The sequence below is a fragment of the Quercus robur genome, chromosome 7, assembly GCF_932294415.1.
Source record: "Quercus robur chromosome 7, dhQueRobu3.1, whole genome shotgun sequence".
In the NCBI taxonomy this organism is placed as follows: domain Eukaryota; kingdom Viridiplantae; phylum Streptophyta; class Magnoliopsida; order Fagales; family Fagaceae; genus Quercus; species Quercus robur.
Genome location: NC_065540.1, coordinates 45,615,859 through 45,642,454, shown reverse-complemented (window position 1 = coordinate 45,642,454; position 26,596 = coordinate 45,615,859). Strand labels below are relative to the sequence as shown.

General features: G+C 30.2%; 1 protein-coding gene across 50 annotated transcripts in view; it reads left to right on the top strand.

Annotated features, from left to right (window-relative positions):
- LOC126693653 (putative disease resistance protein RGA4) overlaps positions 1 to 26,596 on the top strand; it is a 130,504-nt gene that overhangs the window by 25,434 nt on the left and 78,474 nt on the right. For 46 of the 50 annotated variants that reach the window (XM_050389753.1, XM_050389755.1, XM_050389754.1 and 43 more), the window contains exons 1-2: positions 21,416 to 21,749; positions 24,624 to 24,709. The exons of 3 other annotated variants lie outside the window; for them this stretch is intronic. The gene's annotated coding sequence lies outside the window, so the exon portion shown is untranslated. Of the gene's footprint in view, positions 1 to 21,405; positions 21,750 to 24,623; positions 24,710 to 26,596 lie in introns of those variants that run through there. One more of the 50 variants, XM_050389705.1, reaches the window with a different exon arrangement.

Below are 26,596 nucleotides of genomic sequence, written 5' to 3'. Positions count from 1 at the left end.
TTAGGTCTACGTCAGTCCCATTCTGTCCAATTAGGTCTACTTCGATCTTATTTAGTCCAATTTGGTCCACTAGGTCAATTTTGTTCCTCTTCGGTCCATTTTGGAGTCCACCAGGTCAATTTTGGTCATCTTCAGTCCATTTTGGACAAATTGGGCTTTAAATTGATTATTTTTGTAGGTTGCCTTTTCAAGTTTAGCTCAAATTTAAAAAAAAAAAAAAAATGGGTTGAAAATTTGAAATTTTATTATATTTGGGCTAAATTTTTAGTTTTGAGTTAAAAAATACAAATAAAATAGACATTAGAAATTAGAAATTTGAGCCTAAAAATGCAATAAAAATGATAAATATTCAAAAGTCCACTTTGGTCCTATGCAGTCCATTTGTCTCCTTCGGTCCACTTTGGTTCTATTCGGTCTGGTTTGGTCCTATTCGGTCTAGTCAGTCCACATTGGTCATATGCTGTCCACTTCAGTCTTATTCAGTCCAAATTGGTCCTTTTCGGTCCATTATGTCTACTTCGATCCTATTTAGTCAATATTGGTCCTACTCGGTCCACATCGGTCCAATTTAGTCCAATTTGATCCATTATGTGCAATTTGGTCCAAATCTATCCATTCGTTCTCATTCGGTCTCCTTTGATCCTTTTTCGGTCCACATTGATCCACTTGTCCTATTTGGTCCACTTCGGTCCACTTCAGTCCAAGTTAGTCCACCTTGTTCCCATTCGATCCTATTTTGTCCATTCAACCCACTTCATTACATTTGGTCCAATTCTATCCATTTGTGTCCACTACGGTCCATTTGGACCACTTAGGTCTATTTTGGTCCACTTCGGTTCATTCTTGTGCACTTACATATAGGGAAAAAACATGTTTGGGTATCCATTCTAAATCCAAATTTATTAAACAATATATAAATTTCAAACTTGTAATATCTAAAAATTTTAAGCAGAGTATTTATTATTGTTACACTTTCGTTGATCCACATTAACGTAGCATTTCAGTCCGCTTCGATCTAATTAAATTTAAGTGAAAGTCTATTTAAACATGAGGACTATGAATATACAAATCTAATCTTTAGGCCAGTTACTCATTTGTTTTAAACTCAATACTTTTAAATGAATTTCATATGGTTTATTATACCGTCAAGCAAAATAAATAAATGTGTGTATATATATGCATATAATTTTTATTTAAATAAATTATTCCAATACTTCACTCTCTTATTATGATAATCAAAATTTTATTATCTAATTATATGTTAATTTTTGGTTATCATATGGAATATGTATAATTTATTCTCTAAATTTTATTGTAGATGATTCGTTCTCCCTAAGTATAAACAATTTCAAAAAGTAATTTCCATCACTCTATTTTTACAAATATATAATTTTATAATTTTGATGTTTTTGATTGATATTATTATTTTTTGAAATGGTCCATATTCTTTTAACTATTTTTATTATGCATTATATTTTTGTAGTTTCATTTGGTACAATTAAAATTTTTAAGTTTCAAAGTTATTATTCATATTCTCATTCTCTGAAGGAGATTATTATGATAACAAAAACTTCTCATATAATTACAATTGTGGGAGGGAGATTTGTCTCATAACCTAACAAAGGAATTGTTCGCTTTGGGAATGGGCCAAGGAGACCGATGCCACCCTCACGAATTTGCTCAATCCCACATTGGGGAGAGACGCCTTCCATACATGCCTTATAAGCTTGAGCCTAAGATCTGAGTGTACCACTACTACACAAAGCGAACAATTCCTTTGTTGGGGTCTGAGACAAATCTCCCTCCCATAATGAAAGGCACCTTTTGGGGTTTAAGGGGAAACCCCCACCTTCCCCGGGACTAGACCTTTGAGGCCGATGCCACCCGAGTGCACTACATACAGGTATATGGCAATTTTTGAAACTTGCTCCACATATGTAGTAGTGATACACTCATGTCTTAGGCTCAAGCTTATAATGCATGTGTGGGAGGCGTCTCTCCCCGATGTGGGATTGAGCAAATTTGTGAGGGTGGCATCAGTCTCCTCAGTCCATTCCCAAACAAACAATTCCTTTGTTGGGGTCTGAGACAAATCTCCCTCCCACAACAATTAATATTAATCATATAATCGATAATACTCTCAACCTAAACTTGTATTTTCCTATTCTTAGTAGGTACACGGAATTGGACCCAAGTGATTTGAAATAGACCAAATAGGTTGAATAGATTGAAATGTACCAAATAGACCAAATAGGATTGAATAGACTTAAGTGGACTGAATGGACCAAATTAAACTGAAGAGACCGAATTAGACCAAATTGGACGAAATGGACCAAAGTGGACCAAACAGGACTGAATTGACTGAAGTAGACCGTAGTTTAACAAATGGTTCAAATAGACTAAATTAGACTGAATTCACTGAAGTAGACTGAATGGTCCTAATTGAATTGAAGTAGACCAAATTGGTCCGAAGTAAACTGAAGTAGATCGAACTGGACCGAATAGATGAAGTGGACCAAAATGGACTAAATATCGATCTGTAATTAGCATAGCCAAGATTGTGTTATGATATAAACTCAAATTCTTACTTCCAAAATAATCAAGTATTAACTTAAACAAAAATCAAACCGAAACTATAAAAGAGAGAGAGAGAGAGAGAGAGAGAGAGAGGATACAACACCAAAGCGTATGAACCCAAAATAGAGTTTTAAAAATCACAATGATTCATCAATATAATGAAGTAGAGTTGCAAGAAAGAATAAAAAATTCAAGAAAGAGAAACCACTTTTTTCAAGAGAGAATGTGAGAGGGAATAACAAGAAATTTATAGAAAATAATATAAGAAGAAAAAAAGGAAAAATAAAAAATATAGTAATAAACATCAAATTATCCAAGTCATGTTATGTTATGTAATAAAATAATATTATATTCTTATATACTATCTTTATAATGCAACAATATAATATCTATGAAATCAAAGAAAAGAAAAAATTATAACAACTTAAAAACATAACTTAATCACATTAACCCAAAGTAAAGTTCCGAATAATGAAAAAAATTCATCAACCTAAAGTAGAGATGCAAGAAAAATAAAAAATTCCACCAAAAAATGAAAAAAAAAAAAAATTGAGAAAGAGAAATAGAGAGAACACAACCTTTTATGTGGGAAAATATGTATAGAATGAGAGAGAGAATTGTAAATTTATAGTAAGAGGGGGGGAAATGAAAAGGCAAAAAATAAAGGAAGATAAAGAGATAAAAGAAAAGTGATATTGATGTAAATAGTAGTGGGGAGATAAAAAGGTAAAAGAGAGGGAAAAAGTTGGACAAAGTATAATAATAAGTTGAGAAATTAATAAGAAAAAAGAAAAGAGTTAAAAAAAAAAAAGAAAAAAAAAAAGAGAATGTTGGAAATGAGTGAATGATCTGGCTGCTGTTGTCGCTCAACAAGAGCATAGTAATTATAAATGCTACACTTCACCTTTTAGATATACTAATTGTTAACCCATGCAATGCACAGTAAAAGGTACATGATGAGTTTTTAAGAAAATATCATTTTATTTGAACTCAATGCATAATAAATGCATAAAATGCTTAGAAATAGGAGATGCTATTAATAATAGAGTAATTCTTAAGTACCTCCAGAGCACGGTGAATGGTGCTCTCCCTTCTCTCACATTTGTAGTGAGATCTACTCATTAAATTTATGGTGGGGCTCATCGTGAATGTGAGAGGAATAAACACCATTTCACTATACTTTGGGAGTACCTAAGTATTTTTCTTAATAATATACTATATGTTGCATGTCAATTTAAGAGCCTCCTATGACAAAACTGAAATTAAAATGAAATAAAACCTAAAACAATGTAGAACAAAGTGAATGAAACATATATTTCATTAATTGTATGAGATCTAATTCCATAAAGATGAACAACACTATTTTATAGCACTACCAATTATAGCTTTCATTCCTCTTAGGGAAAAAATGATATAATTAAGAGTCACTAACCTCTATTTGTGTGAGAAATTTCTAATAAGGTCAACATGTGAATTAGGAAAAATGGTGAATAGAATTTTTATTTATTTTTACATAACAATAGAAGTTGTTTTAATTGAATTGTGGGCCTACAATTTTTCTAAAATTTTAAAAATTTGTTAAGTGGCTTTACTTGTGAATTGATGACAGATTGCACCAATTCATCTTAATATCACAAATTGCCCTTCAAAAACCCATGCGATGCTTTTCCTGCATGACACATACTTACATCTGCTTCGGGTCAAACTCAAGATGGAATTGATGAAACCTAACTAATATTGGTTTTTGCCAATGCAATTAGTGCGGTATATAAGCCTAACTGATATAGTTATATAGTTATATATATAACCTCATCATATCCATATGCTTTCTCTACCTATGCATATTGCTAGAGGTATTGGTTTTTGGTTCTTTCACTTGTATTCAAAGCCTCTTTCACTTTTAGGTATTGAATCATTTGGTGAAGTTTGGGAAGGTGAAAGACCATAGGGCTAGAAGAGCATGGCATGTATGATTGTTGTAGAGATAAACATTTAGCTTAGCACAATTCCATCAAGATAGATTTTTCAAAATCATTAATATCTCACACAATGTTAATTTCTGTTTCTTTTGATGTAATAATTCTACAAAATAGTATTTCAACGCTTGTTTGATTGGCTATTAGTGTTTCTGTATGTATTATTTTTTAGTGCCAAAGTTTGAATTAAAAATGTACAAAATGAAATGCTAGTGATATCCTTCTAGCTAGCACAACTTTCACTAATCTCATCCTTGTTTACATAAAAAAAAGAAATAAAAAGAAAAAGAAAAGAAGGATGAAAGGGCTGCTTTCCCTTACCAACTCATGAACGTTGTGATTTTCTCGAGAGTTGACAAGCTCTCGAGAATTCCAACATAGTACACTTATTGTTGTTGGCGGGATTGTAGCACAAAATCCGCCATGAATTGGTTTTGTTTCTCGACATTCTAGAAATTTCAAACTTACTTTATTTTTTTCATCGGAAAATAATTATTACATATTTGCTATTCCACATTCATCGTACACACTGTCACGTGGATTGAAAATACAATTTTACTATTTCACAATTTTGTTAAAGAAAGTGTGTACTGTTAGGATATATGTAATTCAGTTGTTAGGAACATATGTCACTATTTGATGTAATTGGCTAATCCTTTGACAAAATGCACTTTACTTGTATTTGGGTAGATCTAGGATGTGTTTAATACTTCAAGAAACATGTTGTTCAAGTCTAGTATTAAAGCAATGAAGATTGGACCAAAAAACAAGTGAAGAAAAGCTGTTCACTAAAGCTGGACAGATAGCTCAACACCTGCGGACAGATAGCTATCTATCGAGGTTTAATGAGGCTTGACAGATACTATCTATCGAGGTTACGGGAAATCAGTTTTTCAGATCTAATTTTCGGCCCAAGCTTGTGTAGGGTCTCTTTTCTCACAACCCTAGACATATATAAGGCTTATTTTAGAGGCCGTCACATAAGAGAATACTAGGAGAACATATGAAAAAGGTGACCAATGCCTTATTCTCTCTGAAAGAAGCTACTGCGTCTTTACGCCTTAGGGTTTTGTAACCAAGTGCTTCTTGATCTTAATTGTTGATAAAGTGAAGAACTTTGCAGCCAACAATCTTATTCAAGTTGGTGTGTTAGTCATGTACTGGGAGTAGTGCATCATTGGTTAGTCACGTACTGGGATCTGTACAGAAAGGATGACGTTCATATATTGAAGAGTTCAGAGGTTCTGAAGCGATAGAAGGTTTCTGCTGTAAGTTCATCAACGGGGATTGTAGAGTCTAGAGACAAAGGTTTTGTACTAGATCTAAAACTTCTCTTTACTATAGTGGATTGCTTTTCGGGAAGGTTTCCCCACAGGTTTTCCCACAGGTTTTTTGCTGTTGAACTAGTTTGTTTCATTGGTTTTTCTGGGTCATCATATCTTGTCTTATTTATTTTTCAGCTGCATGATTTTGACATGATATTGATGTTTGTTTGTTTTAACAAGTTTTATTCATAATAAATCTAATTAACAACTTAAGTTTAAAACTTGTTAATTCTATCAACCGGGGTCAAAATTTCCCAACATGTACAAAATGTGTAACAACGATTGTGTGTAAATTTTCCCTTTTTCTTCAACTTTGTCTCTTCACTACTCGTTTCACTCCCTACATGTTTACACTTTCCAACTATTGGGCTTTCATATGTCAACACCTTGCTCCTTTCTCATTTCCCTTCAGAACTAACATCTTCCACTATGGCCCATTTCCTTAATTAATTATGGTTCTTAATTTAACGTCATGACCTTGAATGAGTAATAATATAGTTGGTTGACCATTACACACTTTTGGTGTGATGGTCACTCCACAAGTACAAAGTTCTTGTGAGGTAGGGGAGGGAGAGCAAGGATCGGGATTCAAGTTTCTAAAAGAAAGCTCCACACATATATACACGTAGATTAGGCTAGAGTAAAATTCTATTTTGTATATAAAAAATATAAAAAAAAATACGGTTGGTTGGCCGAAATTAATTGTTCTCCTTCTTGGACTTAATTTTTAACACGTCTACACCATATAATTTTTTCTAGGGGAGTTGCTATTTGAGTAAGTCTTTGTTTATTGTGGGAATTAACACCATGAACTTTTTTTTTTTTTTGAGAAGGAACACCATGAACTTGAATGAGCAATAATGTATATAGTTGGTAGGCCAAAATTGTCTTCATTCTTCGACTTAATTTTTTACACGTCTACAAACATTTTTTTATGGGTGTTGTTATTTGAGTAAGTCTTTGTTTATTGTGGGTATTAACAGCATGACCTTGAATGAGTAATAATATATATATATATATATATATATATAGTTGGTAGGCCAAAATTGTCTTCATTCTTGGACTTAGTTTTTTACACGTTTACAATTTTTTTAAAAATTTTTTTTATGGAAGTTGTTATTTGAGTAAGCCTTTGTTTATTGTGGGTATTAACACCATGACCTTGAATGAATAATAATGTATATAGTTGGTAGGCCAAAATTGTCTTCATTCTTGGACTTAAGTTTTTACACGTCTACAAACTTTTTTTTATGAGAGTTGTTATTTGAGTAAGTCTTTGTTTATCCTGGGTTTTAACACCATGACCTTGAATGAGCAATAATATATATAGTTGGTAGGCCGAAATTGTCTTCATTCTTAGACTTAATTTTTACACATCTACAAACTTTTTTTTTTAATGGGAGTTGTTATTTGAGTAAATCTTTGTTTATTGTGGGCATTAAGAGCATCCACAGTAGTGGAGCTAAATTTTTAGCAATTTAGCTCCACCAAAAGTTACTTTATTTATTTTACCTACAAACATACTACAACAGTGGATCTATTTTAGCTTTCAACACAATAAAATAATATATTCATCACAATAAAATAATATTTCTACTACAATAAAATAATAATATTTCTACTCCAATAAAATAATATATCACCACCACCACCACCACCACCACACAACACAAACATACTCCACCACCACCACCACCACCACCACCACCACCACACAGCACAAACATCCTCCACCGACACCACCACCACCACCACCACCACCACTAGCAGCAGTCCACAGCAAAGAAAAAAAAAACCCAAATCCTCAATCCAGACCAAACCAAATCACCAACCGGAGACAAACCCAGCACAAATCGGAGACGAGAGCTTGATGAGTGAGAGAGATAAGAGCTTGCGACGGCGACGGACGGCGTGGGCTGCGCTGGGACGACGACGGCGTGGAGAGCTTGATGAGTGAGAGAGATGAGAGCTTGCAACGGCGTGGGCTGGGCTGGACTGGGCTGGGTTGGGACGGCGACGGACGGCGTGGGCTAGGGCTGGGACGGCGACGGACGGCGTGAGCTGGGGCTGGGATGGCAACGGTGATGAGTGCTTGATCGGAGTGAGAGAGATGAGTGCTTGATCGGAGTGCTTACTCTGATGTGCGGTGAAGAAATGGAAGAAAAGAATGAAAGAAATAAGTTGAGTTTTATTATTTTAATCGGTAATGGGATTAAAAAAGTTTTTTTTTTTTTTTTTAGATGAGTGCTACAGTGCACATCTATAGATAGATGTGCACTGTAGTAAATAAGCTAAATTTTATAGATATAGCTCCACTGCTGCAAGCTCTTTTTGCTATATTGGTGGAGCTAAAATAGCATTATAGCTTTTTAGCTCCACTGCTGGAAATGCTCTACATCATCACCTTGAATGAGCGATAATATATATAGTTTTTTTAGAGGAAATAATAATATATAAAGTTGGCAGGCCAAAATTGTCTTCATCGTTGGATTCCAATTTTTCGGTGTTATTTGAGTAAAGTCATTGTTTAATGAGGGCATGTTTGGTAGGATGATTTAAATATAGTTTTTAGTTTTGAAAACCAGAAATCGTTAGGTCTCACACTTAAATTTATTGTTTGATAAATGTTTTCAAAATACAGTCTTTAAAAAATTATTTTCTATTTTCATGATTTAGAATAGGGTTTTGAAAACAACTAAGGGGTGTTTACAAGAAATTTAAAAATGTTTTTAATAATATAGCTGTACATAAATTGAAAACAAAGGAACCCACATAATACAAGTTGAAAACTTAGAAATTTCTTCCGCTCTTGCACTTCAATTCTCAATTCTGGGTATTTTGAAAGGGGCTATTATTGTTGTTTAAAATTTCAATTTGATTATTGTTTGAAATTTCAATTTGAATATTATCTGAAAGGGCTATTATTGTTTGAAATTTTCAGCAGAACACGAAGAACCGGTTGCTCTGCCTCTACAGGCCTAAGTGAAACACTAGCTGCCTTTAGCTTTCGCTAGATGCCCATCTTTTTCGCCCAGATGCCAATTTCATCTTTTAATTTTTAATTAATTTTCTTCATCATTATTTATTATTATTATTTGGGATAATTACAGATTACCCACCTATGGTTTAGCCCGAATTTAACTTACCCACCCGTGGTTTCATTTTTGACACTTTACCCACATGAGATTACTTCCGTTTAGTCTCTGTTACCCACCTCTATTAAAAAAGAAAGGTAAATAAGTCTGTTTACACCCATTTTATATCTCTCTCCTCCCAAAACAAAACAAAACAAAAAAAAAAAAAAAAAAAAACAAAAACAAAAACAAAAAAAGAAAAAAGAAAAAAAGAAAATCAAGATTAAAATATGGTATTAGTTTCTCACAATTCACAAACATGAAGAACATACACCCAGAAAACTAATACAAATCAAATCAAGCAATACCATCAAAGTACAAACCACAAATCTTTCACGGTGGTTTGTGTGTTTGGATTTGAGTTTTTGGCTAGGTTTAGATCTCGTTGTTGCCGGCGTTGGGTATGTTGTGGTGGATCTACTGGGTTTGTGTTGTGTTTGTAGCCTTATTGCTAATAAAAAGCTTATGCACTGCGTGGTTTCAGGTGAATGTTTTAATGGGTACTTTGGATTGAAAAATTGTGTTGATTTTTGGGATTCTAAGACAAGTCCTGGACATGTCACACTCACAATAGAAAATTCTGGCATTCAAAATGGTGGCGAAATTAACCTTGAAGTTGAGGATAAGTGTAAGAATGAAGACATATGTTGTTAATCCACCACTTTCCCAGAACTCACTTCAGAACCAAAATGCAAAGGATATTTCTATCAAAAATGAAAGTGAACTGAAAGAGACCGAACTGTATCTTGAAACACTATACAAGAAACCACCGTGAAACACTCAAACCCAGCAGATCCACACATCAATTGAAAAAGAAAAAGCATATTCATTGAGTGAAGAATCAATCAAATCAAACTCCACAAAACATTTTCACTCAACACAAAACCCACTTTGATTATGCCCAAAAAAAAAAAAAAAAAAAAAAAAAAAGCAATCACATTCACAGTTCCAAACACACCCATTTGCCCAGAAAAAAAAATATATATATATATATATATATATATATCAAAGAAAAGTACAACAATTAAACAAAACCTAGATGAGAAAATTAAAGAGGTTGCCGAAGCTTGAAACCTGTGTCTCTGTCATTGTCACAAGAAAACGTGTAGTGAGATTGTTGGTAATGGTAACAAGAGTCTTCGGCTTGATCTCTCTCAAGAACACAATCTTTAATTCTCCAAATAGTAGTACATTTTAGCAACTTTTATATAATTTCAGAAACTCTAACAACGATTATAAAACAAAGGCTATGTATTTAATTATTTATGCCTTGAAATTCAAGGAATTCGAGTTCGATTCGGATTCGGAATAGTTTCAACCACATAAGCCTAAAACTATTTAACTTTGGGAGAAAAAGGAGTGTTTGATCTGTTTTGGGTTTTGTTTTTGATAAAAAATGTGTTAGAGTAACGTCTGAAAGAGAGGTGTGTTAGGGAGTAGTAACGGAGGGAAGCACCGGTGGGTAAAGTGTCAAAAAAGAAACCACGGGTGGGTAAGTTAAATTCGGGCTAAACCACAGGTAGGTAATCTGTAATTATCCCTTATTATTATTATTATTTTTTTTTTTTTTTTTTTTTTTGTGGAGAATCTCATCATTGTTTATTATGGTTATTAACGTTATGACCTTGAAATTGTTCTCCTTCTTGGACTTAATTTTTAATGTAATTTTTAATTATCCCTTATTAATACCCACAATATATATATATATATATATATATTGTGGGTATTAATCTATTAACCTCATTACCTTGAATGAGTATTATCAGTGGTAGAGCCAAGATCTGACTTGAGGGAGGGGGGAGGCAAAAATTACATTTGATATTACATGTATGCACATGCAAGCCAACATATATATATATATATATATATATATGAGAAATGATATGTCCATAATATTTTCATAACATTTTTACAACAAATTTTAAGTGGCAGATTGTTACTGGTTGTTATTGTTGGAGTAAAAAAGTAATCTTAGTGCTAGGTTCAAATTTAAACTAATAACAACTAATCACTTATGATTTATTGTGAAAATATTGTGGACGTAGCACCTCTCTCTCTCTCTCTCTCTCTCTCTCTCTCTCTCTCTCTCTCTCTCTCTCTCTCTCTCTCTCTATATATATATATATATATATATATAGTATTTGAGATCAATTTGCAAAATAACAATTCATTCGTGTGTATATTAAGCAATATTTGAATGCAAGAAAATTCAAAATAAAATAACATATTCATATATTATTTACCTATTAGGGGTTTATTTACATGAAAAAATCATTTTGAAATTGTAATTATAAAAATGTTATATCAGGAGGGCTTTGGTTTTGGTTTAAAAAACCATCCTATTTATTAACCATTTATTTATATAATTTTTAAATGCATTCATTGTATTATAGAATACTCCCTCCGTCCTATTTTTTTGTCTTGTTTGAAAAGTCAAACTTTTTAAAGGAACATCATTTATTTTCTTGTCTACCTTTTGAAAATGTATAAGTTTCCAAAACTACCCTTAAAAAAATTTATCAAAAAATTGAATTAGTAAATTAATAGGGGTATAATAGGAACATTATATAATACTCCCTCCGTCCCACTTTTTTTGTCCTGTTTGAAAAGTCAAACTTTTAATGGAATATCATTTATTGTTTTGTATACCTTTTGAAAATGTATAAGTTTCCAAAACTACCATTAAAAAAATTTATCAAAAAATTGAATTAGTAAATTAATAGGGGTATAATAGGAACATTAGTAAATTAATGACTTTTATTTTTAGAAACATGACAATATTTTGGGACATCTCAAAATGGAATAAAGGACAAAAAAAGTGGGACGAAGGGAGTATAATAGAAGAAATATTAATAGATTTTTTGGGTGGGGCCAACCCCCTTGGCTCCGCCCTTGAGTAGTATATGTAGTTTGTTTGTTTGTTTGTTTGTTTTTTTTTTTTTTTTTTTTTTTTTTTTTTTTTTTTTTTTTTTTTTTTTTAAGGAGAAGAGTACATGTAGTAGTTCGTAGAATGAATTTGTCTACATTTTCTTGGAACATAATTTTCACACTACTTCCTTCTCAAAATATATATATATGGTGGAATCCATACACAAGATTAAGGCTTCATTTTGAAGATTTATATTGTGGTTAAAGATTTAAAAGTAATCGTTTTGAGTCAAGTCTTTGTTTATTGAGGGTATTAATGTCATTACCTAATCAGATGATTAATAATATGTTTGGTTGGCCGAAATTGTCTTCATTATTGGTTGCATTTGGATAAGCTGTTGCAAAATGAAATTTTGGGTTTAAAATTACATCTGTAAAAAAGCTACAAAAAGTTGCTATTGCGAAACGAAGTTTTGAGTTTTAAAAATGCGCTTTTAGGCTCTCGAAATGTTTAACCAAACGGACCTATTGTCTCTTATTATATATTGTTGTTATTACCTTCCACTCAATAGTCAATAGTCACTCATATATATACCAAAAATATTTATTATATTTTGTTTATATGTATTAAGCGTTTTAGGTTGTGAAGACGTCGTTTTTAGATTTTTTTTTTTTTTTTTCCAAAGTCCACTTGTACATTAAATTTTTTTTTTTTTTTTTTTTTAAGAATTACATAGACACCAAAGTACAATTTATGTAAATTTAATTTATTACAAGAGGGATTAAAATAAAAACGATTTTTCATTTTTGGGAACTAAAATAGAAAAAGAAAAAAAGTAGGGACCAAAATGAAAATCAGCTAAAAATATAAGGAGACAAATAGTATTTACTCCTTTAACAAAAACGAGCAATGAAAATCCATGAATTTTGTTTTGGCATCCCCTATGGTAAGTGCACATCAATTTAGCAAACAAGTAAATTGTTCACAATTCATATCTAGTGCACAAAACTCTCACTTTTTTAAGGTCTTAAAGAGGTAATTGATAGACAGTCTTACCTTCAATACTCAAGAATTAAAAACGCCCTTAAATGCACTCATCATGAATGACCCCTAGACATAGTTACCGTATTTTTCTTTGAGAAAATTATTAATCAAATGACCAGTATTCCATATAAGCATGTTAAGATTGAATTGGATTCAAAGCGAATAAGGGGTTGAGTTTCATTCACTTTCTTGGCAATATCTGGATCTTTGTATTTTTAGGCCTTAGGTTTAGTTTTTCTATGACATTTCTACCTCTTTCTTAAGTCCTTTTTTTTTTTTTTTTTTTTAATGTTTTCGTAAATCTTTTGTTTATAGTAAATATTAATGTCATGAGTCATGACCTTGAATGACTAAAAATATATATAGTTGTTAGGCTTAAATTGTCTACATTCTTGGAGTTTAATATTTCTTTGACATGTTCACACCTCTCTCTATTTCTCCACAGGTCCACAGTAGTGCTTATAAATTTTCTATCAGCTCCACCTTTGAATTTTTTATTCACAAATTCGTGCATGTAAAGATGATTTATATTTTTAACACACATATCAAATTTCGTTCAAATTAGATATTATTTAATATTCAATCAATAAACTTGTTTTTTATGCACAAATATTAGGTCACAAAAACTTAAAATTAAACATTTTATTGATAATATAACTATTGATTTTTTTTTTTTTATCTTTTTGAAATTTTACAAACATAGAGGATATAATAAGAACATACAATTCAACGGATAGATTTCAAAATTCACATCCAATAAAAAGATATAGGAAGAATTTGAAGGGTTTCTCTCCATACTAGCTAGTTTGGGAAGAAACCTTTTCTTAATGAAATATTCTCCTAGGTTTTTCACAAACCATTTTAAGCAATATTTTTTTTTTTTTTACAAGCTAAATCTATGAGCGGGAAAGTTTAATGAGAGGAGGACAAGTATCATTAGTTTATAAAACTGTAAGCAATGTCATGTCCATAACAATTTTATAATAAATCATAAATAATAAGTTGTTACTGATTCTAATTTGAATTTATACACATAAATATTTCTTTTTTATCTATTAATAATAACTTGCTACATAGGATTTATTCTGAAAATATTGTGAACACAACATTCTTTGTATACGTTACAGTTGTTTAATAAATACATATTTTGTTAAAATTTTTTTATTATATTTCTTTTCCTGTTTTTAGTGTAAGAATGAGAATAGACTCATTAGAGTTCTTTGAGAGGTGACTTTCCCCTTCTAAACTTCATAAATTGAACCCTAAACCCTAAACCTCCACTCATTAATTTGGTCCATTTGATAATATGGTTTATTACCTTCTCTAAAGTCTAACTAATTAAATCTCAACGTGATTAAAAAAAAAAGTCTAAATCCTTGTAGATAGCCAACTGTAAGAACCCACTGTTCTGTAAGAGTAGTATGGTCAAAATAGATTTTGCTCATAAAAACCCTGGTATATACATCATCTAAATCCAACTGGTTATTCAAATCTATCAGCGAAATGAGAGGTTGCGCTGTCATATGATCAGTACAGCAACATGGTATGAAATATGAATAAGTATGAAAACATTAAAATTCAAGATTTGACTCTGTTGAAGGTTAGCTAGATGCAGTCTTCTTAACTTTTTGTATTGTATAATATTCCTAAAGAGAATAAACGCATATTCACATATATTATATACATACAGTATTAAAAAATTAAAATAAAATCCACCCCACATGATGTACATCTGGAAGCGTTCACCTTGAGAATCTAGAAATGTGAGAAACAACAGCGAAGTTGCACTTAATTTCCTCTCTTCTTATTGGCCTCTGCCAAGGAGATTTGCCTCCCGCGTGGCTGACAAAAAGTAAACCATCGGAACACAAAACAGAAATAGTAAAAAAAAGTAGATCTTATATAGTTTCAATAATCACAATGATGTGATTAAATCTAGAATTAGGCTTTACAATTGAAAAAAGAATCATATTATCTTCATAAGGTTAAGGAAATTAAAGTATTATCTCACGAAGGAGAAAAAAGTTGTGATTTTTGTAAGATATATCATACGTAAGATACGGGTAAATAATACATATAAAAGAACATTGTAAAGTATAAACTTTGATGACTTTGTAGTGTGCAAGTGTAAATAATACTTTCTTGAGTGTGTCCAATACACGGATGCTAATTCCTTCAATTATGTTGAAAGCTATCGTTTCAAAATTAAATATGGAGACAAAGAGAGATAATATTTGGAAACAAATCTATATAATGGTTTTTGTTTACAGAATAAATTGGAGGCTTTTTTCCGGTGTAAATATTGCTATGAAGCAGTTGATGTTATGCTTGTAATGGTAAATAAGGGAAGCGCTGTCTTCTTCCTCAATCTCATTCAATGATTTTCTTCCATTGTTTTTTTTTTTTTTTTTTTGGTAACTTGTAGTGGCCAAAATTAAATATTGTGTTAAAAAAAATAGTAGAATGAATTCTAAGAATAAACAAGTAAATAAAGTAGCATTTAAAACAAAAAAAAAAAGAAAAATTACTTTAAAAAAAAAAACTGTAGTTCTACACCAGTACACATGACTACATGAGGCTAAGAGGGTGAGAAGAAGCAATTGACTATAAGATTAAGATTGTGGAAAAATTGAAAGATATTCAGATCATCTAGAATTTATACACTTTAGAAAATTAAGGTCATTTAAAAAGAAAAATAAAAGTTGAGCTTTTTATTTACATGATGATGAGATTTTTGTTCATTCTAATATCCCTTCCATATATTGATAATCATGGAGTTATGTCTAAATCTGAGAAATCATGGAGAATCTGGCGTGTAGTTAGAATTTATATCTTAATTCAAGTAGAGAATCATGATATAGGAGAAAATCATGGAGTTTGTATTTCAATCTTTATCAAATAGCACCTTGCTGATCTTGAACCAATGTTGGAATTTTAAATTTTAATCTGGCATCTTCGCATAGAAAAGAAAAAAAAATCATATAAAAAAAATTGATTTTGGTTAATATACCTACGGGTCATTGGCTCTCTGCATGATAATAAAGTTTTAGATTACTTTTTCCCCTTATTATCTTGTCTCTCACACACACGTATTATCATAAATGTAAAAAATTATGAATGTTGTTGAGTTAAAAATTGTTATAAACCGTTTAAATAATAATAAAAAAATGTAATTTTTTTAAGTGTAGTTGATGGGAACAAATAAATTCACAATAAAATTATTGATAAGTATAATTAATCTAAAAAATTATGTATCTTTTTTGGAAGAAAAAAATTTCTGTAATTTATTACAATCATTTGTTTTTATCACAGTATATTATATAGTGTATGATTAAATAATGAATTTGAGGTTCTATGTGTGTGTGCATGCACACACATATGGTTTTGCTTTTGAACTTATAAGGGTATTTCGATGAAATAGAAAAAAAAAATCATTTTTATTTTTAAATAAAATTTGACATATAAAAGAAATAATTGTGTATTAATTGTAGTTTGAACTAAAAGAAGCATCTGGTTAAGAAATACATAAAAGAAATTCACAAAAAAGAGGGGGAAAATCAACATATAAGTACTCATAATATTTTCAAAGGAACAAGATTCAAATGTAGTAAATATCCATGATCAATTACCCAATTATCGAATAAATTTAAAAACAAAAATGGTCGTCATGTGTGAGACATAAAAAAATATAAAAATGTCACCACTTTGGAAGCGTTGATTTTTAGATTTTGAGATTCGCTTAATGAAACCGGACAGTGAGAACAGCGCACTTTCCCCTCTTCTTATTGGCTACTAAGGAGATAAGATTCAGGGAAAATTGCCTCCCACGTGGCCGGCAAAAGTAAACGGTCAAAACTTCATATTTAAATTTAAAATGCGTTTGAATTTTATATAGGTTTTATTGCAAGAGGGCCAGTTGTCCTTCACGTGGATTTTTATTTTTTATTAAGGAAAAAAAAAAAAAAAAAAAAACACAGAATTAAAACGTAAGAAACAGCGTAAAAGAAAATGTAGCACTTTCATTTCATCAGCAGCAAAACACTTCACATGCACTAGTCTAGTGCCACACTAACTTAAGCAACATTCACTCTTCCTTCCTTCATTTCAGAAAACAAAAACAAAAAATGACGGATTTGCTCTTCACATCATCAAGGAAGTTTGGTTTGCTCTTCACGAGTCTACCACTAGTTTTTTTAAGAAATTCGGATCCTAATGCCGTTCACTTTATAGCTTTTTTTCTAGTGGAAACACCTTTGTAGATAACTAGGTGGTCTTAACCAAAAAAATATAAATAGGTAACTGAGTGGTTTAGTTGAAAATTTTAATAATACACACTGACACTTCCCGCGTTTTAAAAAGATGTCAAACCGACAAATTATAATTTATTTTTTATTTGCTTTTTAATAATCTTCAAAAGTTGTTTTTATTTATATATTCTAGTCTTTGTGAACAACGTTGGTTCATCTTTGAGTTCAATAATTTGAGAGAGAGAGAGAGAGAGGCATGAATCAAGTCTTTGTTTATTGTCTTCTCACAAATTAAAGTCTTTTTTTTTTTTTAATTTTTTTTTATTGCGGGTATTAACAACTTCATGAACTAATTGGATTAATTATAATATAGTTGGTACGTCGAAATTTTCATTTTTAAAACTTCTAAAATGTTATTTTAACGCGCATTTGAATTTCAATTGGGTTTCATAATTTTTATTTCTCATAAGCAGCCAAAGAAGAACAACCAACCCACCTAAATTATTGGCCTTTCGTTTTATAACTTTGATTCTTTGCAATAGAAAGTGTAAAGAAACATAAAACATGAAAGGGTCATTATCATGGAGTGGGGTCTTAAATTCTACCCTATTTAGTGTGCGTTTGACTTCAGCTTAAATATGTAATTTATCTAATGGTTAGATTTTCAATTAGTAGGAGTTGTAATAAAACTTTATTATATATTATTTCAATGAATTATTTATATTATTTCAATGAATTTTTGGTTAAATAGTAGGAGATAAGATAAAGCTTTATAGTAGCTATTTTTTAAGATAATGCACCTCACTTTATAACTTTTTTCTAGTGGAAACACTTTTCTAAATGGGATTTACTAACATGTACCTTTAAAACATATATTAATAATCTATTTTAGAAAAATTTTTATAGAAAAACAGAAAAATAATTCACTATTTTGACAATTTTTTTAATTTTTTATAAAAACTTTCCCATTAACACATTAACCCTGACCCTTTATGAATAACTAGGTGGTTTAAACCAAAATAAAAAGGTAACCGGGTGATTTGGTTGAAAATTTGATAATAAACGCTGACACTTCCCATGCTTCAAAAAAAAGGACAAACAAACAAACTATAAATTATTTTTTATTTGCTTTTGACAAAGCTACAAAAGTTTTTTTTTAATTGCTTTTTATTAGTCTTTGTGAATAATGGTGGTTCATCTTCAAGTTCAATTATTTGAGAGAGAGAGAGAGAGAGAGAGAGAGAGAGAGAGAGAGAGAGAGAGAGGTGGGGACTGGGTACAAGAACTTTTTTTTTTTTTTTTTTATGAAATTATATAGTAAAATATATGATATACCTAACAAAACTCATAAAAAATTATTCCGATTTTCTTTTTTTATACAAGTACTTTTTTAAAAATATATTATACAATAAAATATAGAATATACCTAACATAACTCATAAAAAATAAATAAGATCGTTGATGGGTATCATGGTTTCTAAGCGGTTGGTGATTTTAATATGACAATTGTTGTCCTGAAAAGCTTTGGGTTCACTTGGTTGTCCTATAATTGATTTGGCCTCAATTAATTACATTGGTTACACCTACATTTTCTTTGTGTTAGAATCTATTTTCCCTTCTTTGTATTTGTTTTTTAAAAAATAAAATGTAATTATCTCACATTGCTTAAAAAAGTGTGTTATTTATAGTATAACTCATTTTAGAAAAATTCAGGGACCATTTTGATAACATTGTTTGTATTTTTTTAAAATACGTGTGAGTAAATTTAAAAAGTGTGTAAAAATACGTGTAAAGTTGCTTAAAAACTAAAAAGTATTGCTTAAACTACCATACCAAACCACCCCTTAATATAGTATTTTTTTTACTAGTCTTTGTGAATAGTTTTGGTTCACCTTCTTCCGGTTCAATAATTTGAGAGGGAGAGAGAGAATGATATTTCCAAGAAACCTCTACTCTAATCACTAGTGTAAGGAAAAGTACGTAAGTCATAAAATATTGTGAAACATTGCATGTGCTTCGTGTTGGGAAAGTAAGTCATAAATATTGTGCATCAATTAAAGAAACATAAATAGCATATATTTAGTTTTTAAAGATTTTTTTTGTGTGTTAAAATATTTAGAATTTAAAAAAATAATATTATATTTTTTAAAAATAATTAAATTCAATATAATCATATATTATGTTTAAATCTAATTCAATAACTTAATTTAATTTATTTAATGAATTGTACAAGGCAGTGGAATTTACTAAAAATGCCATGTACATGCTTGCCGCAAAAATAAAAAAACCCACAACTTTTCCTTGTAGCTGTAGGTCCATGTGAATTCTATGAAAATTAAATCGAATTATTGTGTATCGGTGAAATTATTGTGATTTTTTTATATAAGTATTTTTTAAAAAATATTATAGTAAAATATATTATATACCTAACATAACTCATAAAAAATAAATAAGATCGTTGATGGTATCATGGTTTTTAAGTGGTTGGTGATTTTAATATGACAATTGTTGGCCTAAAGTCAATGATGGAGTTAGAAATTTTTTCTATGGGGGAGTCAAACTAAAGATAACAAAATTATTGAATTAAATTGTTTAGATTTTTACTGTTATTTTTTCTTTGAACTAATGAGCATATTTTTATATTGTTTTTATTCGGACATTTTGTATGTCAAAATCTTGAATGTAACCAATTGTAATTGAGCTGAACAATTTTATACACATTCTCCATTCAATTTAGGAGATACTATTGGACTAATTTATTCTTTTATTTTGTATTGTATTTAGTAGAATTTCACGGATAATGATTATGAATTGATATTATATATGTATTATTCAATAATGATTTTTAAAATTATATATATAATAGAAGTGTAATGAGAAACATGGCATACTCAATATCATAAAAATTGCAAAAAAAAAAAAAAAAAAATTATTTTAATACCTCCAAATATTCTGGTCGAACTAATATCCTATATGTTTTATAACCCAAACTAACATAAATCACCATCTAAAAAACCCAATAATTAATAATTAGATTACTAGCTTCATTGATATATTTAGTTCAAGGTTTATGTCTTAGTACAATGAGATTTATGCATTACGAGTCACCAAAATAAACATGAAGGAGATGAGACCTAGTAATAGTGACCAATAATGAATACACCTACAGCTACACCTACACCCATGAATGATGACTTAAATGCTATTTTAATTTTTTATTTTATTTTTATCTAATTGCTCTCATTATTTCGGTGATGGGCAATGTGCTAATTTTATTAGACTGAGGCATAAATTTTGAATTAAATGAATTGAAAAAATTTACATTCTCAAAAAAAAAAAAAAATTGTACTTTGAAAATGTGAGCAAAAATAAGAACTTAAAAAATTGTACATAAAAGTTACCCGTAATAACTAAAAATTTGTCAAATATAAGTTGTGGGCAAACAAATTAAATCCAAACTTAAAATTTGAAGAACCACAGTTGAATTTAATCTATGTTTGAAGTTCATTTGCGCTTCATTTTTCAAGTAAACAAGCAAAGTATTTATTTTTTTGAAATGTCCAAAAAGAATATGCAATTTAATATAGCTAAATCTGCAAATATATAATCTTGTTAATTTTTTTAGTAGGAGGTGTAAAATTGTAGCTAAACTTATCCTATATTATTTCAATGGACTATTTATATTATTTTAATAAATTTTCGGTTAAAATAGGAGATAAGATAAAGCGTTAAAAGTAGCTATTTTTTTTTAAAAGAAACGATGCTAATGAGATGAGCCTCGCTTCTAATGGAAACACCTTTGTAGATAATTGGGTGGTTTGGTTGAAAAATTGATAACACACGCCACACTTCCCGCGTTACAAAAAAGGACAAACCGACAAACTATAATTTATTTTATATATGCTTTTTGACAAGCTAGAAAAGTAGTGTTTTTATATTGCTTTTTATTAGTCCTTGTGAACAGCTTTGGTTCATCTTCTGCCTCTTCTTCGAGTTCAATAATTGGAGAGAGAGAGAGATAGAGTGAGGGGGTGGGGACCGGGTGCAAAGATTTTTAGGAGCAGAGTGCGTAATTTGGCTTTGGCATTTTATGTAAGAAATTTCCAAGAAATCTCCACTCTAGTGTAAGGAGCAGTAAATAGTAATATATTGTGCATTGTGCAAGTATTTACGTGAAAATCACACCATAATTATCATATTCAAATCACATACAGAATTAATTGTCTTGGAAAAGCATATATAACAGATTTGCTTGACAGATTTTGAAGTTTACACTTTTAACATTACACGCACACACTCTTTCTCTAGGGCCTAGGCTCTTCCCCTTTTGAACTGAATGACTATTCATATTTCTAATTCTTCATGCCCGTTCAGTTGCCTCTACTCCTAAAACATCAAAGAGCCCATCATATGATCGGAGGTCTATTCTTTCTCTCAACTGGAAGGGAAAAGGTTTTGAGTTTAGGTTCTACTAAAAAAGGCTCCATTCAGAGGAACATGATAGTCTGCAATTCTTGATTGGGGATTGGGAACAAGCGGTCCAATTATCACGGGAGAAGAATTACAAAATTCGTAAGGTGTGTGTTCCAGGTTTTTTTTTTTTCTCCCCTAAAAAATTTAAGATATTCTTTTAATTTTGATTTTTGCCTGAGATTTTGTTTTTGAGTGATTGAATGAGTTCTTGATGTCGATTTAATATGTTCTGTTTTAGTTTTTCTACTAAACAACAATAAAAGTTTCCTTCAAATGACTACCATGTGTTTTATAAATTAAAAAAAAAATGATGACCATCTAATTTAGATAGTAACCTGTTCCACAAAAGCAAAAACGCTTTGGCTGGCCATATTTATGTCAGGTTAATCACCCTGTATGTTTTCCAAATGATCGAAAGTATTGCTGCACTTCTTACAACATTCAACCCAATAGTTTTGTTGGCAAGATTGAGGGAGATAAAGCACTAAATACTACAAGCAGACCCTAATTCGAAGTCCGTCTATTTGCTTTTTCAAATCAGTTATTTACACGCATGTGTAGTGAACATCATCAATTTTACTTCCATAATACTCTAATATCATAAATTGCATCAGTTGCAGAATACATCAAGAATAGACACATACAAATGTTTGTTTTTGTCGCACGCATGAGTCATCAATTTCCATCAATTTGCTCCACATAATCAGTTTTTGTAATTCATGGTTCACCTACATACTATTTTGTAAATTGGTAGAGATGCTAGCAAGAGTTGGAAAAGAGGAATGTTCAAAGGCAAGAAAATAAGTAAACTGCACAACTTAGGACCCGTTTGGTACATGTGTTTAAAAACTGAAAATTATTGTTTGAAAATATTTGTGAAAATACGTGTGGGTGAAAAAATCCATAAAAATACGTGAAATACTGTTTAAAAACTAAAAATTGTTGTTTGAAAACACAAACCAAACACTCCCTTAAACTTTAGAAAATAGGTACAGTTAGGGAGCGGATTAAAGTCTCTATAATGCATTCTACCAGCAGTACTTTAATTGACTAATGTAACGTGTTTGTTTAGCTAGTTTGCATAACGTAAGATGAATATTTAAGAAAGAAAAAAAAGCAAAGCAATGTCCTTGTCTTCTAATTATTGGCCTCTGTTCCTGGTGGTGTTCACGTTGGTTTATGTTATCTATGCGGAAAAAAGAAAAGAGGGGCTCAGGCTCTTTTTTTTTTTTTTTTTTTTTTTTTTTTTTTAAGATTATTTTTTTCAATTTATTTACTATTTAATTTATTTTTATTATTATTTATAATTTTTGTTGTATTTTTAGTATTATTTATAAATTTTACTGTATTATACTAACTTTTGAATACTTTTAATTTTTTTTTAATTTCAGTAAAATAAATGGACCGAATTAGACTTTACACGCCAATAATAATTATACTAGTGCAGCAAAAACCGAAAAACAAATAAGTGGTTTGGTTGAAAATTTGATAATACACGCCTGCTGACACTTCCCGCGTTTCGAAAAGAGGACCTTTATATATTGCTTCTTATCAGTCCTTGTCAACAGTTTTGGTTCATCAATCTTCTTCTTCGAGTTCAATAATTTGAGAGAGAAAGTGGAGGGTGGGGACGGTGGACAAACGTGGGGCTTGGTTACTTTTACCCGTGATATAGCTTTGGCATTTTATGTAAGAAATTTTCAAGAAAACCCCCACTCTAATGGATGTGTGGACATGTGGATGAGGTCACTGGAAATGTCTTTTGAAATTTGATGCAAGTTTTTGGTTCTAGTCTCTTTTTATATATAAAACCGAAACATTTGAAATTTTCACAATTTTTCACATCAGTATTTTTAATATATATATATTTTTTAAGACTCAAATAATCATTACTTAGACTATAATCATTAAAAATACTTACGTTAGGATTCAAAAAAGAAGAGAGAGAGAGGCTCACGTTATAACTCCTTTCTTCCCACCTCAAAATCCTAGTAAACCTATCCCTCTCTTAAACGACAATTCTTGCAAGCTTTCTCTCTCCAAACGTAGGAAACCCTAATCGCTCTGAGTAGCATCACCCAATTATGGCTTCAATATTTACCACACAGCCTCATACACATGGTAAGTATTTTGCAATCCATCTTTTGCTTATCAGATCCTTGAAAAAAAAGAAAAGAAAAGAAAATATAGTTTTGCAATCCATCTCTGCTATCTTGATATTTCTTTCTCCATGAACCCTAAACTGCTAAACGTAAACATAATGGGTAAGGCAATGGGTTCCATGTCTGTTTTTTGTTTTTAATTTTTTAATTATGTGAAAACATTTTTTTTAGATAATTGTTAAAAAATTAAAACAGGATTCATATGAGGAATAATCTGGTCCTATACTTTTTTTTTTCAAACAACAAACAATGATGAGGTATATCTAATTTTATAATTAATATATATATTTATTTATTTATCATTGGAACTTGCCATTAGCTATTTTTGGACCAAATTGACTCATTTTCCCGTCACTACCATCGAGAAATCAAATCAATGTTAGGGATTTTCTATTTAGTTGAAAATTTTATTTGCTTATTTGTTTTGTTTTTACTGCGAATCAACGTAAAAAAAAAGGGGGAGGGTATGAAATTGATTTCTAGAGTTTTCATTTGTGATCTAATTCAACTAATCTAGGAAAATTTTTACATTACTTATAAAAAAATCTAGGAAAAATCGTAGATTATCTTATTACTCAATAAGTATTAAAAAAATTTATGTTGTCCATTTAAAAATTTCACATGTAGATTAATAAAGTTATATTTCTTGGTTGTGTTTGCTAGGTGTTCAGCAACAAGTTTAACTTGGCTGAAATTTATGCTATTCTTTGGAAGTTCAAATTTGAAATCGTTTTTTCATTCATTGTGGTTTTTCATTGTGTAATTTCTCTCTCTTACTCCTTGATGAGTTTTTCCTTTTCACTAAAATTTTTACAGGTTTGGTATTTGACTAGAAGAAAGTGTTTTTTAGCATGAAGCACCTATTTCATTCTATTTGTCCTCACCACAAGGAAATCATTAAGGTAAGACACATAATCTATTTTAAAGTTTGAATGAAAATTACCATATCATACAAAATACAAGAGATAAATTTTAAAGGATGAGTTTAATTGTTTCTTATATATAACCAAAATTTTGACTTTTTTTAGACATCAGCATTATTTAAATAAAAAGAAAACAAAAATTCTGATAGGACTAAAAAAGAAAAAAAAGAAGAAGAAGAAGAAGAGAATCACGTATATATATAACTATTGGGATTTAACATAAAAGATAATGGAATTAGCAATTATAATTTTGATATTGTTCCATATTTTGAATTGTTTATATTATTATTACTATGAGAAAGTTGTATTGCTACTCAAATTTGAAACTTGGTGTGTCTTTCTCATATTATGGTCTTTGTTTATATCTTTGCAATTTATTTTAGTTTTGAGTGTGTGTGTGTATATATATATATATATATATATAACTATTAGGAGTTTTGCTTTATTAATTTAAGAATTGTAAATTACTTTGTAGGTTCCAGTAACTATGCACTTGCAACTCAATAACGTTCTGTATTAAACAACACTTCTAAACTATGGAAAAACATAGAAGTTAAATATTTCTTTATTTTTAAAAAATATTAACTAGTAAAATGTCTATTTACTCATCGTTGGAGTCTTTTTTTTTAGTCAATGGCTTTTCCGTGCATCGCACGGGTTAACGACTAGTTATTATAATTATCATGATTTTAAGCTAAGTTTTGATGCAAACAAAAAAAAGTTATTTCTTGATGTTATGTTTAAAGAGTCAATTTAGGAACAATTTATTTAGTGTGTGTGGTAAAAATTATTTTTGTCAATTTTTTTTACTATTTAGATTATTTTTGTTACTATTTTTGGACCCCACTGTATTTTTTGGTACTAATCATCGGTCCTACCATATTATTTCAGCTAACTTTTACTTTTATCTATAATACTTTCAACAAAAAGTTTTTAGTTTCATCAAAATAAGTGAATCCCAAATAGACCCTTAGTTGAAACTGAAAACTTTTTGTTGAAAGTATGGTAGATAAAGTCATGGTTTCAAGATTCCCAGTTCAACCCTAGTTTTTGTATGATTTTCCTGGTTTTTGACCGGTTTTTACCAGACCGAACTAGCTCTTGATTTCCGATTGAATCGGTCAGACTGGCCGGTCTGGTCCGGTCCGGTCCGGTCCGGTCCTATTTTTAAAACATAGGATGAAGTTAAAAAGTAGCTGAAATAGTACGGTGAGACTTATGAATAATATTAAAAAGTACGATAAAATTCATAAATAATAGCAAAAATAAATTAAATAATAACAAAAATAAGCTATACGCAACCTAAATATAGGATTAAATTTTATCGAATCATCTTCCAAATGAGTGGGAAATTTTTTAGAAAGTGAACACTAAGGACATACTCCAATGATAAACTCAAAATAATAGACGAAAGTCGATGAATTTGTTCGAAATTAAAACCTCATAAAACCGTAACAATTCTTTTAAAAACGTATTCCGTAGTCCATATTATTGAATAAATTCATCAAATTATAGCCTGATCATAAAGAAATAAGAAAGTAGTAAACTTTCCAAACGCAAAGACTGAAGGACAATCACAATTCACATTTCAAAAGTGGCCGACAAAAAAGAAAATCACTTTTGAATTTAGTTCTCATTTGTCAAAAAGCAATTAATTAAGGCCAACCTTTTTGAAATTTGAAGCACTGATTTTGACCGAAAAAGAAACAATGAAGAAGAAACGTTGCACTTTCCTCTTTTATCATTGGCTTCTGTTAAGTTTTCCTTTGCAACAAAATATTTGTTCACACCAGTAAGACCGCAAAACCAACATTTTAGTGTTTTATACTATTTTTAATTTTTTGTGCTAGATTAACAAGTAATTTG